The 15780-nt window shown below is 36.2% G+C and overlaps 1 pseudogene; it reads right to left on the bottom strand.

Annotated features, from left to right (window-relative positions):
- Positions 1–4377: 4377 nt before the first annotated feature.
- Positions 4378–5157, bottom strand: LOC130457412 (PEST proteolytic signal-containing nuclear protein-like; annotated as a pseudogene).
- Between the last annotated feature and the right edge of the window lie 10623 nt (positions 5158–15780).

Here is a 15780-nt window from a genome sequence, read left to right on the forward strand (position 1 = left end):
ACGAATTTTAGATAATGCTTCTTCTTAGTCATGGTTGATAGTATAAAGATCTTCTTTAAGTATGTTTCTTCTGTGAGAAAAGGTACTCCCAAAAGAATTCAAAAGATTTCCCTTCTCTCACCAACCAGCTTGGTTAGACAGTCTTAGCAGTAAGCAGCTCCTTCCTCTCAGACTTCAGGGCAGGAAGAGCATGAAGTTGGCTGTTGCACCTTCAAAACCTCTCCTTCTTCTGTCATCGCATTCCTGAATCCTTTCTCTAGAGTTCCTATCATGTGCCCATGTTAGCCTTTGTAAAACCATCTTCCAACTACTCTTAAACTCTTTCTTATTTCTGTAATTCTGCTATAACATAATTCAGCTCCAACCTTGACCATCTGAAGGTATCTTTAATTGTTGATAGCTAAAGAGATGGCTCATCAACCTATCCACCGCTCCCCATCCCCACAAATGGGCAGGTAATGTATTCAGGAAAAGAACCCTTTCCCTTTCATCTATTAGCCAAATTCTGTTACAGGAAGTCACAGGGAAGGAGCATATTAAGTTTATGTTGGCTTGATTAAGTCTTAACAAATAGAATTAAATCAATTCTACAATTCCCTCCTTTGATTCTTGAGAGTCCACACATCCTATGGATCATTTCACCTGATGAAAATTATAAATCAAAGTATATTAAAAACCACATGTGTTTATCACTCCAAAGTAAGGGTGAAGTAATGATTACAAAAGTAAAAAAAATACTATGAATAAAAATACTTGTAAACCACCATGAATTTCTTTGGAATCAATCTATCAAGGTGATATAAAATTTTTAATTATAATCTCTAATAAAAATATGATATTTTATGAGGTTTATTAAATGATTATTAGAAATCAAGGAATAAAGAGGATACAAAATAAAAACCATGTGCCCATGGCTGGTTAGCCATTTTTAAAATCCCCACTCACCACCATCACTGCTGATTCTACATCAGAGAGGAGGAGCCTCAAAGCCCACTCCCTTTATTCTCTGTCTATAGGAAGTACATAATGACAGGAAGTCAGTGGGCTTTTGGGATATGTAGTTCTTTTTTTAGGGTAACATATTTTCAATTATACATCCCCCCCTCCCAGAGCTGAGAAAGACTAGTCTCTCCAATGATCTTGTAAACATACCAACTTTGAAATTACAATAATTTGAGGATAAGAGGAAAAGCGAACAAAACCAATAATTGCTAGGCACATTAACAAAAAGTCAGTTAGGGGGCAGTCCCCTTTGGCATAATTGTATACATACAAAAAAAATGCATTCAAACCCACATAGTTCAAATCACCACATTCCAAAGATCACTTTGGATCTTGTGGTGCAGCATATGGACTGTGCAGGCATCTTCATGGTGCCTTCTCCAAATAGTTCACTTTCTGGATTTGGAGAGGTAGCATGTTTCTTATCCTAAAATTAAATTTTTACAGTGAGAAGGCAATTATAAGGCCTAGGGCTAGGAACACTATGTGACATGGCACAGGCCCCTTGTGGTCTGCACTAGTATTCAGAATGTTGTAATGCTGTACCCCCAATATGTGGGAATAGAGACCAAAGAAATTTTATCTACTTTAATGGGACTAATATGAAAGAGGATGACCCCAAAACCATTAGGCTTAATCCAATAACAATTCATTCCTGGTCTTTGAGACCAATGGTGACCAATGAATGCCTTAACAAACTCACTTGTGGCAATCCCTTTTGACAAATAGGTCTTACAGAGAGACATGGGCAAGGAAGGAAAGGAAAGTATGAATATTATAACCTCAAAACCCATTCTAATATCCACTTCAACAGCACATCATTTCATTAGCACATCCTAGGATTTGTATGTCTCATGTAGTTGTTTTGTATCTGAAAACATCCTTGGGTGTTCTATAATGGGCTTGTGCCCAGAATAGCTCTGAAGGAATATGTTTTTCCTAGATGATCCATTTCTCTAGTTCAAATTACTTGCAGAGATTTTTTTAGATGTTTCTGCTATTATCTTTTGCAAAACATACCATTTATTATCATTAATCCCATTTATTATCAGATCCTAAATTTGGTATTCCAATAACCAGCTCGAGCACCAGGAATCCATAATTCACTAAAAATTTCAGAGAATCTAAGTTTTTGTATATCATTTGTTGTTAACTAAATCTAGTATTTAAAATGGACTCCTATCAATAGGCTAAGAAGAAAATCTTTTAAAAGAAATCTATTGCGGATTGAATTATAAGATGTGCCCTTTGAAAAAGAAATATTTACTAAAGTAGACATGTAAGCTAGAGACCATAAAAAAACTGCAGTTTTACCACTTAAAACTGCCATGTAAATTAAGTCAGCAAATTGGTATGCTATTGAAAAATTAAAAAACAAAACAAAACAGACATTTAAAAATGTCACAGAAGGCAGGGCTCTGAAATTCTCTAAATTAAAGCTTTAAAAATAAAACTTCTACTCTATTCAATTTTGAAAATTTTTACATTATATTTTTACCAACAGCTAATTTCCCTCTTAGGAGAATAGAATCACTTTATCAAATTGAAAGAATAATATATTTCAAAAATCTATTTTCATACATGAAAACTCAACCAATACATTTCTTGATGCCAAAGAGCAATTGAAGTATGTATTAAGTTTTAATCCACCACAAGTATTCTAGTGGGGTATATATTTCACCGTAAATTAATTTTAATCAAGTTAAATCACCTCTGGTTTTTACGATCATAGATGTTACAGTTCAAAATCTCAATTTTCACAGGGATGCCCATGGTTATCAATTTGACTTATTTTCAAAGATTACTAGAGGCATCTTTCACATTCCTATCAACCTTTTCTTTGTTCTCATTTAAAACACTCAAAGATCTGAATCTATTCTTTCTTGCTCTTTTTTTTTTTTTTGAGTTTCACAAATTTATTGGTATTTTAGTAAAGACATTCATCTCAGTCATTTCTCTCTCCTGTCTTGACCTTCGGCTATCATTTCATTTGGGTCAAGAAAACATTCAGAAGAGGAAGAATTCTTACTTTAAACATAACAATAAAATGGATAAAAATGGAAAGCTTGCCTACATTAAAGTGTCTAAAGGTAAATTTATGAATTTGATATGGTTAAGTCAAATAAGGAAGAACTAATAGTTCTATGTACATTTTCATTGTTTTAGGTGGGGCTTATTCTAAATATAAATGCAACTGGACAGAAGTATTAGGAATATACAGTAAAAGGCAGCTCCTGTGAAACGATTACCTATTCTAAGAGCTTCAACTGGCAGTTACCACCAATAGAAGCTAAAGCTGCCTTCAAATTCAACATTGAAGGAATTTTCAAGAAAACATTATACATTTGTTTATGACAAAGCTTTTAAAGATACTAGAACAGGTGTTCCAACGGCATTATATTTCAAAGAAATTTAGGATTACATATACGATACAAAAATACAAAAGAAACCTCTCAGAACTTACAGACCCAAAGTATAAGTGGTCAGATCTTTCATAAAATAATTTTGAAGATGAACTTCTCTTGTATTTTCAGTTCCTGAAATGGGCTAGTGGTCTATAAAGAAATAGGCTCATAAATGAGTATATTATATACTAGCCTAATAATGAGAATATTAATGTTGCTTAAACTCAAATTGGTTTTCACCAAATCAGTAATTTAAATGTTCTGAAAAATACAGAAAGTGCATCTTTATAACAACTTTATACAACAATGTTAATGAATTTTTGGTGTGTCATTTCTTTTAAAAGTAAAAAAGCCAAATGCATTTAAACAATGTACATATTTTTAATCACATTTTTGGTGGTGGCTGACTTTTTTTTTTTTAAAGAAACAGCTTCCTTAATATTTACCTCAAGTTCTGGTGGAAATGCTTATAGGAGAGCTTGTTAATACCGATAACTCAGAGAAGCACATCTAAAATACTGATTTACTTCCACAGTGAATGCTTGTACCTTTGAAAACCAATGAAGTTAAGACAAGCCCTGTTAAGGTGAATCAGGCCACATCATATATTAAAAACTTTACATAAAATTTCAAAAGAGTAATTATGAGTTTTTCTTAAGAGCTAAGCTTCTGTAGCTGCTGTTAGCAATGCCTAGTTCATGACTTAAAACAACCAAAAAAATGTCCATAGGGAAAAAAAAGCTATCATATTTCTCTTTTGTTTAAATTATCTTCAAATCAACGTTCCAGTAACACTTCCCTCCCACTACAACACTCCTCTATAAGGCTGTTCTTGGGAGCCAGACAGTTTAGGTAAAGTTGGAGTTAAACAGTTGTTTTCAATTTGAACAACTGAAGAGACAGTAAACTTTTGCTTCCTCCTTAATGTGCTAATAGTTGTGACTAAAAAAATAAGCAATTCTTAAAAAGGTACCATTTCTGACTTCTTTATTACCTGTAACCTTTTGAAACTAATCACATGAAACTACAAAATTAGCAAATGTCTCGAAATCTGTATATAAAACATAAATTACCTCTAATTTCAAACTTTCATTTATTAGTATACCACTCAATTTTTTAAAAGTGGCTCCAAAGATAGTCTTATACCATTCTTTAAAAAAAAGGAAAAAAAAAGAAAAAAAAAGAAACTGTTCCTTTTAACATTATACCCACCCCATAACCCCAATCTCAAAACACATCATTTAGTCATCATCTTGGTCATGGACATTTCCAAGGTGAGATTTTATATTTCGTTCCCACAGCTTCTGGTTATCCGAGAATCCATGTTTTCCTTTATTGAAGGAATTTGGTCCAGCTGATGTTGGTGTATCCCTTCCAATATTCTTCATCCTCATCTTTGCTTCTGGAAGCATTTCCTCTGGTTCACTATCATCATCTTCATTGAAAACTGCTGCTACTGAAAGGGTTTTAGGGGCAAGAGTTGGAACAGTTTCTTTAGGCTTACTTGCTCCAAGTTTAATGGATATGACTGGTGCTTTCTTTGCGGTCTGACTGCCTATGGCAAATCCAAACTTGGCTATCTTTGCAGGCACAGGCTTGGATGAGAAGTCTTCGGCTTCTTCTTCAGCTGATCGCTTCTCTGCGCTGCGACTCAAATTTTCCCCTCCATTACTCCAGCGCTTCCTGCTCGCTGCGGCTTCTCCGGCTTCTCCTCTCCCGCTTTCCTGTCCGCCATTTTCCCCGCCGCTCCTTTCTTGCTCTTAATGTAGGCACACTATATACTTTAAGAGGGTGGCTTCATGTCACAGAAAGGCCTTTTGCCATTTTCTGCAGTATTAATCTTGAGAAGAATTATGGGTTTTGTTTTTAAGGAGAGAGCACTGTTTGTCTAAAATTGCTAACAGAAAAAGCTTTCTCAGTTCTAATTTCCTAATCATATCCTAGATTATCAAGAAACTAATTTTATTAAACTTTTCCATTATAATTTTAGTACTTATAAATTAATTGTTTTTAGAATTAATGTCATGATCATTCAGTATCAACTGACTCATAAAGTTAATAAACAATACTGTGCTTCAGTTCTGAGTTACACAACTTAAATCATTTGACTGATAAAATTCTGGCATAAGATGATATTCTGGCCTTTATGGGTTTAAGGAAAATTAGATCAACAATAAGTGTGAAATGATATTGCAATAAACAATACTTGAGAGGTTAAAAAATGAATATCAGACTTAAAAACTGACTAACCTGTTTTGGTCATCAGTACTTTCCAAATTTAAGGAAAATATTTTATTTAAAAATATTCATTGTGGTTTCAACAGTATGTTAAGTGGTCAGTTTACTGAAAACCAGAAGGCCCTTTGGCTTGAATAAATCATTCAATATTCTCTTAGTTTTACTTATTCCATTAAAAATATGTGATTTTAAAATACTTTGCCTTCATATGTATCAAAAAAAAAACTACTTTAAATGTGTGTCTTTAGAGCTTTGTCTCTGGTTTACTTAAATAATTATATTCACAAAACATTCTTGCAAATTGGAGTTTACTTACTTTTAAGTCGATCACAAGTCTTTCTCTTTTCAAAGAGGCAGTTCTTAAGAGCCAGATAAATTTAAACTGCCAACTGTTCCTGAAAATTCACTGATACTCAAGAGCTGTTTGCAATTTCAATCCGTCTTTTTACTGATGCTTGCAAACAGGTTCAATTCCTCTTTTTCTCTTCCCTCTTTAAAACAATAAACTTATCACTCTCTGGGAAAAGAGTGATTAAAAGCTGATCTACTTTTCACTTTTCAGAATCTAGATAGTTTCTTTGTTTCTCCATAGAGCCAATAATCCTATCCTTCCCTTAAAATATCCAGTTAAACGTTAGGTTTTTTTGGAAATTATTTGTAACGGAGGCGAGGTGGATTAAGAATGACACCTAAGATGGGAGATCCTAAGTTCAAGTCTAGCCTTATATACATCCTACTGTGTGACCCTGGGCAAGTCACTTAACCCCAATTACCTAGCCCTTGTCACTCTTCTGCCTTGGAACTAAGACTTAATATTGATTCCAAGACAAAAGGTAAGGGTTTTTTAAAAAAGAAAAGAATAGTATCTGTAATTTCCAAATCAAGAGACATTCATTTATCATTTCTTAACATTTCTTATAGAAAGGCTTTGCAATAGTAACATACATTTTTAATATTAATCTCTGTTATTCTAAATCGATTCCATTCAAGACCAATAGAGAGAAATCTTGGTCAAATTATATTTTAGAGACAAAAACTTAGTTCTGTAGTTTCTAAATACATGGCCTTGTCAAATATTATGTCACAACATGAAAACTAACCCCAACAACAATAATCTATATCTAATATTCCCCAGGACTAATTTTACCTTAAGGGCTATCTTTTTTTTTTCTCAAATCCTTCTCTGTGCAATACCTGTTCCATAAATTCACCCATCTCTTCTTTTTATAATTCTTAGCAGCATGATCTTCTTTCAGAAAGTAGAAACATCTAGCCTGGCCCTAGCCTTGTTATTTTTTTCTTTTTCCTTATATGTTCCCTCATAATACACATTGGATTTTATCTTTTAACCCATAAGTTCCCTTTTCATACTACCCTACACAATTCTTTTTTTTTCTTTTTAAAAAGCTTCCTGGGGGCACTTGGGTAGCTCAGTGGATTGAGAGCCAAGCCTAGAGATGAGAGGTCCTGGGTTCAAATCTGCCCTCAGACACTTCCCAGCTGTGTGACCCTGAACAAGTCATTTGACCCCCATTGCCTAGCCCTTCCGACTCTTCTGCCTTGGAACCAATACAACAGTCTTGATTCCAAGACAGAAGGTAAGGGTTTAAAAAAAAAAGCTTCCAAATTCCTGGTTGAGTCTAGTTGGCAAAAGTTAAATGAATAATTTGAGCAGCAGGTGAATAACTTGAAGTTTAGTGTCTTTGGATAATTTATTTTTAAAATATCACTTAGGAGAGTCTTCTGGACATTAAAAAAATTTTGTGATGGACAGTATAAATGGTCACAATTTACAAAATTTGGTTTCAGAATATCATTAAATATAGTTATAATTTCCAATATTTAAAATCATTTTTTACTTAAGCTACTGAAAAGTAAGGATCAAGTTTTACTCACTCTCAAATCTCTCCTTGATTTATACAATCTTATCACCTTTTGGGGGCAAGAAGAAAGTTCAAAGGGGACATTGACTTTAAATCTTCCTGAACCTTTTATTTTTTTTTCATCCTGGCAGTCTGAAGCTTTTAGAATTAGAGAAAAATACTTCCCTCCCTAAAACAATAGTTTATTCCTCTTTTGTTTCAAAGAGGACCAATGACATCACAGGATGATGTCTTAAATTGGATTGAAATGTGGTAGTACTGCACAAAGTAGTCACTCTCTCTTCCCGGGTTAAGTCAGGATGACTGGTGATGGCCAGGGATGCGATGGATGACTCCAAGGTCAGCTTCAGTGTCTGACCAAGCTCTCCACAGTGCCTGCATCAGTGGGCTTCATGGCCATTGGAAAAAAATTGTTCTCATCCACCCATTCTACCAGGGGAAGTCTTCACATTCTTAGACACCCTCTTAATTCATTGATGGCTTTGAGGCCTGTTGGTTACCCTCAAGCTGGTTTAATTCAGATGGTTTTATAAGAGTGTGGTCACTGTGCATACTACACAGCTTCTTGGAACTACAGTTGAGATTTGGGTAAAAAGTGGACACTAAAGATGGATGGGGAACCCTGAAAAGAGTTCTGTGAGTCCTCACATCAGTGTTAGTCCTCCCTGAAGACCCACACTCCCTAAAACAATAAAAGCAGCCTGCATGTAATATTTCCTTCTCCTAAAGCCAACTCTACAGTTTTGCAGTGCCACAGATTCAATATCCACAAATACAATCAATTACAGTCAATTTCTGTTTGAGGTTGATTATGTGCTTATGCGTATGCTTTATGAAGGCCACAAGAAGCGTAAGTTTAGTGTATCCCAAAATAAAAACACAAAAAAGATATAAGACTTAGAGACACAAAAGTACCTCCTATCAGAGCTTTTTCCTCCTTCGTTCTCACTGAAAATGAAAACTAATAACTTGCTAACAGAGAAAGAGGGCACTCCCACTTCTAGACTCTCTGCCTAGGCAACTTGCTAAAAATGAAACGACACAGAAAAATTTACAATAGTAGACATTCTCTTTTAAGTCCAATGGAAGGATCTTAATAATCAATTAGAAAAACCCAGAAGAAGTAATTTGATAATTCACTCAAACTTTTTAAGGCTCTATTTCCTCCAACTCTTTCACTAGAGAGCCTACAGATCCACCAGATCTTTCTAAAGAATCATCAGCTCTTTCTATTCAGGAATAACTTACAGATTCCACCATCCTTCCTTTAGGGAAAGAACCTTGTCTCAGAAATTAAGTAAGACTGAGGAGCATTCCATTCCTGGGGTTACCTTCTGCAAAGAAATCCATTAGAGTGCTCTTTGAGGGTCTGGGGTCAGGATTCCTCTCTTGGATGCCTTCTTGGTCGCCAACTGTCACACTAGAAATTAAAATAAACTAAGGCAATAAAATAAAATAAGGCAATAAAAAAAAGCATGTTCCCTTTATTAGCAAGACCATCATTTGCCACTAAAGGGGGGTTGATGGTTCCTCAGTAGTCAAAGACCACAGTTTAGGGATGATAAGACCTTTTATAGTGCTTTACAAGATGACAAAGCAAAATCTTGAGCAGCATAAGTGTTTCTTTTTCTCCGATTAGCGAGGCATTTCAGTGGATACGTTTCACCCCAATTCCTTCCCATTATGTCACTGGAAGATGAGATCAGTTCTCAGGTGATGGAATATTCTACAGGGATGGGAGTTGTAACAAGAGTTTAGATTGGTGAAATTGATTTTTTGGCTAGTTTTTCTGGAATTTGAGTGGTTGGTGATGATACAAGGGTATAGGTATAAGTCACAAAAATAGAATTGTGACCTGAGGTTGCCTGAGTATACTTGTAAGGGTAAGAGATTTAGATTCATATAGGGAAGGAGAATATTAAAATATATGCTGGTTTAAGTCTTAACAAATAGAATTAAAAACCAATTTTCAGTTTCACATCACATAAAGGAAAGCCTAAAATGAGGGAACAATCACTATAGGAACAGTATATTTTCAAACTTCTCAAATATTTAATATTTTTATTATTTATTATTTGTGTTATTATTATTAAATATTTAAAATTAAATATTTAATTTTAAAAAGTAAGAGATTACTTTTTCCATCAAGGAATTTGCCTATATTTATTTATGTGTGTGTGTGTGTGTGTGTGTGTGTGTGTGTGTGTGTGTGTGTGTGTTGGGAAGGGCAAGGGGGTGCATTTAGTATTTCCTTTTATGCATGTGAATTCTTTTTCTTCCATCATTGACATTTCATTGCAATGCTGCTTGGCTAGACAAATGAAAGACAAGCAAAATCAGACAGGTTTCCCTCACAGCACTGAACAGAGCCACAACAGGCAAGCCAAGAGTTGGCTCATCTATGGTCCTCTCTTTCAAAGCCTGAATTAACTCTGTTACGTGCAATCTAAACACAAAGGCACTATCATTTGGAACCTTCCTTGCAAATCAATAACTACATGTTGGGAGCAGTGACTGCTGCTGCTCATCAGGAATCCATGCAACTCCCCACAAAGAGATTCTAGGAGCTTAGGAGTCACCAAGCACTGATGACATATGGGACTGTGAAGACCCACCCCTGCTGCATGCCCCCCCACCCCCATTATCTCCCCTTTCCCCAAAGCAACACACACACACAAACCAGTCTCTGCACTCTGAGCAAGACAGTTATCTGCAGGGCAAACAAAGAGCTTTTTAAAAGCTGAAAGAGGGACAGCCTCCCCCTAATGGGAAAGTCCCCTCGTTAGTCATAAACCACAGAGGCAGGCTTTGCTTCTCCTACTGCAGACAGGCAGTAGATGACTGCAGGGTGAGCTCTGCTGCTCCCACTGACTGCTGCTCACATTGATTTCTCGCACAGATTGATTCCTGCTGCCATTTGCAACTCTCCTGGAGGAAAAAAAAAATTCAATGGATAAATAAACTGAATCTCTCCATGATGAATGAATACGAGAGATGAGATGGGAGTCATGCTGACTTTGTATGATAATAGCGCTACAGTGATAATACCTGAATAAAGTTTTTGGAAACCTGGGCTGCAATATATCGGACATACTTGGACTATAATGTGGGAACTGTGACAGAAGACGACTTTACATTTCATTTCCATTCATATGATCGTAGATCAAATTGGAAGAGACTTTTCATTTAATCCAACCCTTTCATTTTGTAGGGGAGAAAACTGAGGACCAGGGAGACAATTGGCCCAGGGTTACACAGGTAGTAAGTGATGGAGCTAGCAGTTGAACAGCAATTGTCCCATGTGTCCTCTTGGCGTCCAAAAGACCCGCTTCTTGCCCAGAGTGAGATTAGAGCCCTCAGTCTGAGGGGCTTTGAAAGGGGATATTGTTTAGAGTATACATTTTGGGTCCTGAGAGGAAATCAGTCTTCCTGAATTGGAGGTGGTGAGTGAAAAGTTATACTGGGCATGGCTCCTGAGCTTGGTGAAGGCTTGCTAAGGGAATGGCCAGCCACATGTGGTAAGAGACCTTTTTTTTCCTCTGATCTGTTCTTTCAATTAATTAATGATTTAAAATTGTTTAATTTTATATTATTATTATAAACTTACTTAATATGAGTTACGATAATCCCTGGAGAATTTTAATCATAAGATTAGGATGCGTATTTTCAGGTTCCATTTATTTCTACAATCATATATGTAGAGCTGGAAAGGTAGACCAACCCCCTCACACTACAGAGGTGGTGACTCAGGACCAGAAAAAGTAAAAGGACTTGCCTAAGGTAGTAAGTGAAAGAACTGGGCTTTGAATGCAGGTCCTTTGGCTTCCAGTCCAATTCTCTGATGCTCCCATCATGTTATGTTGATACAATCAAGTCAAGACCTGCAATCTGAGAAGCTACATTCTTGTAGAATTTAATGAATGTGATGCCTTGCAGGAGAGTGACAAGAATGGTGCTCTAAAAATAGATCTGGCCTACTAAACCTTCAAAAAGTCAATTCCTTGTATCTCCTATGAATGGAAGGATGTGTTCTTTGCATGACTTGAGGCAGGGAACTGAAGGCTTTGGTCACTAGTAGGACCAATGTGCTCTTCTACTCCCACTCCTAGAGGCTCCTTGGTCAGGAGAAATAAGTGTCAGTCAGCCTGCTAACCAATGTTAAGAGAGAACAGAAGGCATTTTATCCTTAGGGTTCTCATGACAATTGCCAAGAAACAAATAATGCCCAGAACCATTTCTTCCACATCTCAAATGGATAATATGGCTAACTAAATGCCGTTGTTTAGTCACACAGGATAGTTGAGGATCAGCCACCCTAAATCTTTATATAAAAGCTTCAGGCAGATTCTTATTATTCACAACTTGTATTTCTTAACACCTGCTAGAGCAACAAGCACCTGAAGGGATATTTGTCAAAATCATCTGGAAAGAATTCTGACTCTAAACTACTTTCTAATGTTTCCCCTCAAGCTGCTGAGAATCAGATTTTCTGATTATTTCCAACATTATCTAATAGTTTTTTTTATTTTCTATTCCCACACTGTATGTTTTGAGTGAAGTGGAGTTTTTTTCTTTCCCTTTTTTTTAAAGCCTGAATGGATTGTCTAGTTATATTCCTTAGTGTTTCTGCAAAGATATCATTCCCTCGCAACATTGACAGCTAGCTATTCATGTCATCGAATAATGAGCTATTGGTGAAATACATAGAGAAAAAATAAACAGAGAAGCTTTCCAAATTTAAAACAAACCCTTCATTAACTGCCCTGAATGATGGAGACTATGTCTTTTTGAAGGGTTCTCAACTTGGGGTCCATCAATTTGTTTTTTAATACATAAATAACCATTTCAATATAGTTTCCTTTGTAGTTCTATGTATTTTAGTTTATGAATTGAAAATGTGATTCTAAAAAGGCTTCCATTGGCTTCACCACATTACTAAAGCAGTAGAGGATATTTAAAAAATGTTATGTGCCCCCTGGTTATATGATTCTAGGTGATTTATTCCAGGAGAAGAGAGTCAGGTGATTTGACCAGACCCACTGGGTTTTATATATGTATATATATATATATACACACACATATGTGAGAGCATCAAGACCAGTGCTTCTGGAAGCAGGCCAGCACCCAGAATCTAGCTTTGCCCATGCAAGATACACAAGGGCCAACTTGGCACATGGAATTTTTCAGTCCAATCTGATTTACCCACAATGATGTAGAACTTCTCATTATCTATTTTGGTCTTTAGGAAAACTAAACTTCAGGGATCTAAAGAGATAGAAGTTCTTCCTGGGTCATCCAGCTTTGTGGAAATTATTAATGTTCTAATGGCTTGAGCAAGTCCAATTCCCCATGTAAAACAAAAAACAATAGTTTCTACTTTATTTAACACTGAGTAGAATGTTGCAGTTGCAATATCCTATCTTGATTTCAGAATCATAAAAAATAGAGTATCGGAGCCTGAGGGGCCTATCATTTAGTCCAATCCTTAAGTCAGTGCATACAACTTAAATTTGGGGGGGGGGGGGTCCATACCTATGATTTCACTGGAATAGAGAGATCTTGGTGAAGAAATCCTCTTTTGGGGATTTCCAGATTAAGATGGCCCCAGAGTAGAAGCAAGGCTCTTCCTCTCCTCTCCACTGATCAATATAAAGTGTTTCAAAAGGCCAATAACCCAGATCAGATGAGTGAAGGGGCTCCACTGTAGGGCACAGCATTGAAGGTAAGCAAAGTTTGGGCATTTTCATGCTAAAGGGGGGCAAAATTATCCCCACCAAAGCGTGAGCTCATCACCCCTCCCTCACTCCACCTATCGCCCCAGAATTGGAGCAAGCACCTGGCAACCTAAAGGTTCTTGGGGGGTGGGGCTGGTTGAGGACACCACAGACTTACTCCTGAGAGCAGCAAGACTTGGGACCCTAGGAGTTGAGGAAACATGGAGATTGGGCATGGAGATTGGGCAGAGAGAGATGGCCCACAGAAAACACTAGAGAGTCTTGAAAAATAACCTCAGGGCAAAAACCTCTCTGGAGTTCAATACAAAGATCATCCATCTTCCTCATTCAGATTTCTGACTGGGAAGGAACAAAGCAATGGCCACCAACAACCAAGAACAACAATCCACAACTACCAAAACAAAACAAAACAACAACAACAACAAAAACAACAACAACAACAAAAACAAGAAAAAAACCTTGACCCTAGATTTATGCACAAAAATTCCAGACCATAGAGGAGATAACAGAAGACATCAAACAAGTAAACACATCCAAACCTTCCCCCAAAATGGAAATTGGTCACAAGTTCTTAAGGAGTTCAGATTTGAGATTATGAACCAAATTAGAAAGATAGAAGAAACTTGGTAAGAAAAGTGGGAAATAGTGCAAAAAGAAAATAACAATTTAAAAGATAGAAACTCCCACTTGGAAAAAGAAGCCCAGAAATCAAATGAAATGATAAGCAAATTGGAAACCAGAATTGAACAGATAGAAGCCATGAAAATCAGGATAGACCAAACCAAAAAGGGAAATCAAAAGATCATAGCTGAAAACTAGTCTTTAAAGACCAGAACTGGGCAAGTAGAAGCAAATGATCTCTCAAGACAACAAAAATTAATAAAGCAAAGTCAAAAGAATGAAAAAAATAGAAACATGAAATGCCATTGAAAAAAAAAACAACTGACCTAGAAAACTGGTCTAGAAGAGGCAATTTGAGAATCATAGGTCTACCTGAAAATCTAGGAATAAACAGAAACCTTGACATCATAATACTAGAAATTATCCAGGAAAACTGCCCTAATGTTCTTCAACAAGAGGGCAAAATAGACATTGAAAGAATTCATAGATCACCCTCTACATTAAATCCTTAAAAGACAACCCCAAGGAATGTAATTGCCAAATTCAAGAGCTTCCAAGCTAAGGATAAAATATTACAAGAAGCCATAAAGAGATAATTCAGATATCAAAGAGCACCAATCAGGATTACACAGGATCTGGCAGCCTCCACACTAAAGGACCACAAGGTTTAGAACATGATATTCAGAAAGGCAAGAGAATTGAGTCTATAACCAAGGATTACCTACTCCTCAAAATTGACTATACTGGAATAATAAAGTGGAGGAATTCCATGGAGACTGGAACAACCTCCAGGAAGTGATGCAGAGCAAAAGGAGCAAAACCAGGAAAACATTGTACACAGAGACTGATACATTGTGGTACAATCGAAGGTAATGGACTTCTCCATTAGTGGCAATGCAATGTCCCTGAACAATCTGTAGAGATCTAAAAAACACTATCCACAAGCAGAGGATAAACTGTGGGAGTAAAAACACCGATGAAAAGCAACTGCTTGACTACAGGGGTGGAGGGGATATGACTGAGGAGAGACTCTGAATGAACACTCTAATGCAAATACCAACAACATGGAAATGGGTTTGAATCAAGAACACATGTGATACCCAGTGGAATCGTGCGTGGGCTATGGGAGAGGTGGTGGGAGGGTGGGGAGGGAAGAAAAGAAAATTATCTTTGTTTCCAATGAATAATGTTTGGAAATGACCAAATAAAAATTTAAAAAAAATTGACTATACTTCCAGGGGAAAGTATGGACATTTAACAAAATAGAAGAGTTCTGAGTATTTATAAAGAAAAGACCAGAACTAAATGGAAAAGTTGATGCCCAAATACAAATTCAAGAGAAACATGAAAAGGTAAATAAGAAAGGGAGAAGGATTTTAAGGGGTTCAATAAGGTCAAATTATTTATAATCCTATAAGGAAAAATGCTATTTGTAATTGTCAAAAATTATATTTACTATTACACTATATACTATATAATATATACTATGTATTACTATTAAAAGTATTATGCACAGGTAAAGGTTGGGATACTAAGTGACTTAAGATGATATACCAAAAAAAAAAAGAAAGAAGAAAAGAAAAGAAAAGAAAAGGGAGGGAATAGAAGATGTCATTAAGAGAAACTTGAAAGAATAAGGGGAAAAAAGGGATAATCTATATCATATAAAGAGGTGCATGAGAGGGGAAGGGGAAGAATACTATTATAAGAAGGAGAAGGAGAGAGTACTAATAGGTAACACTTAAACCTTACTCTCAGTGAAATCCATTCTGAGAGGGAAGAACATCTTGACACATTGGGGTATCAAAATTATCTTACCCTACAGGAAGGTTGAGAAGGAAAAACCAAGGTGGGGAGTAGGTTGGGAAGTACAAAAAGGGAGATAAAGAGGGGGGA

Source organism: Monodelphis domestica, chromosome 2 (assembly GCF_027887165.1).
Source record: "Monodelphis domestica isolate mMonDom1 chromosome 2, mMonDom1.pri, whole genome shotgun sequence".
Classification (NCBI taxonomy): domain Eukaryota; kingdom Metazoa; phylum Chordata; class Mammalia; order Didelphimorphia; family Didelphidae; genus Monodelphis; species Monodelphis domestica.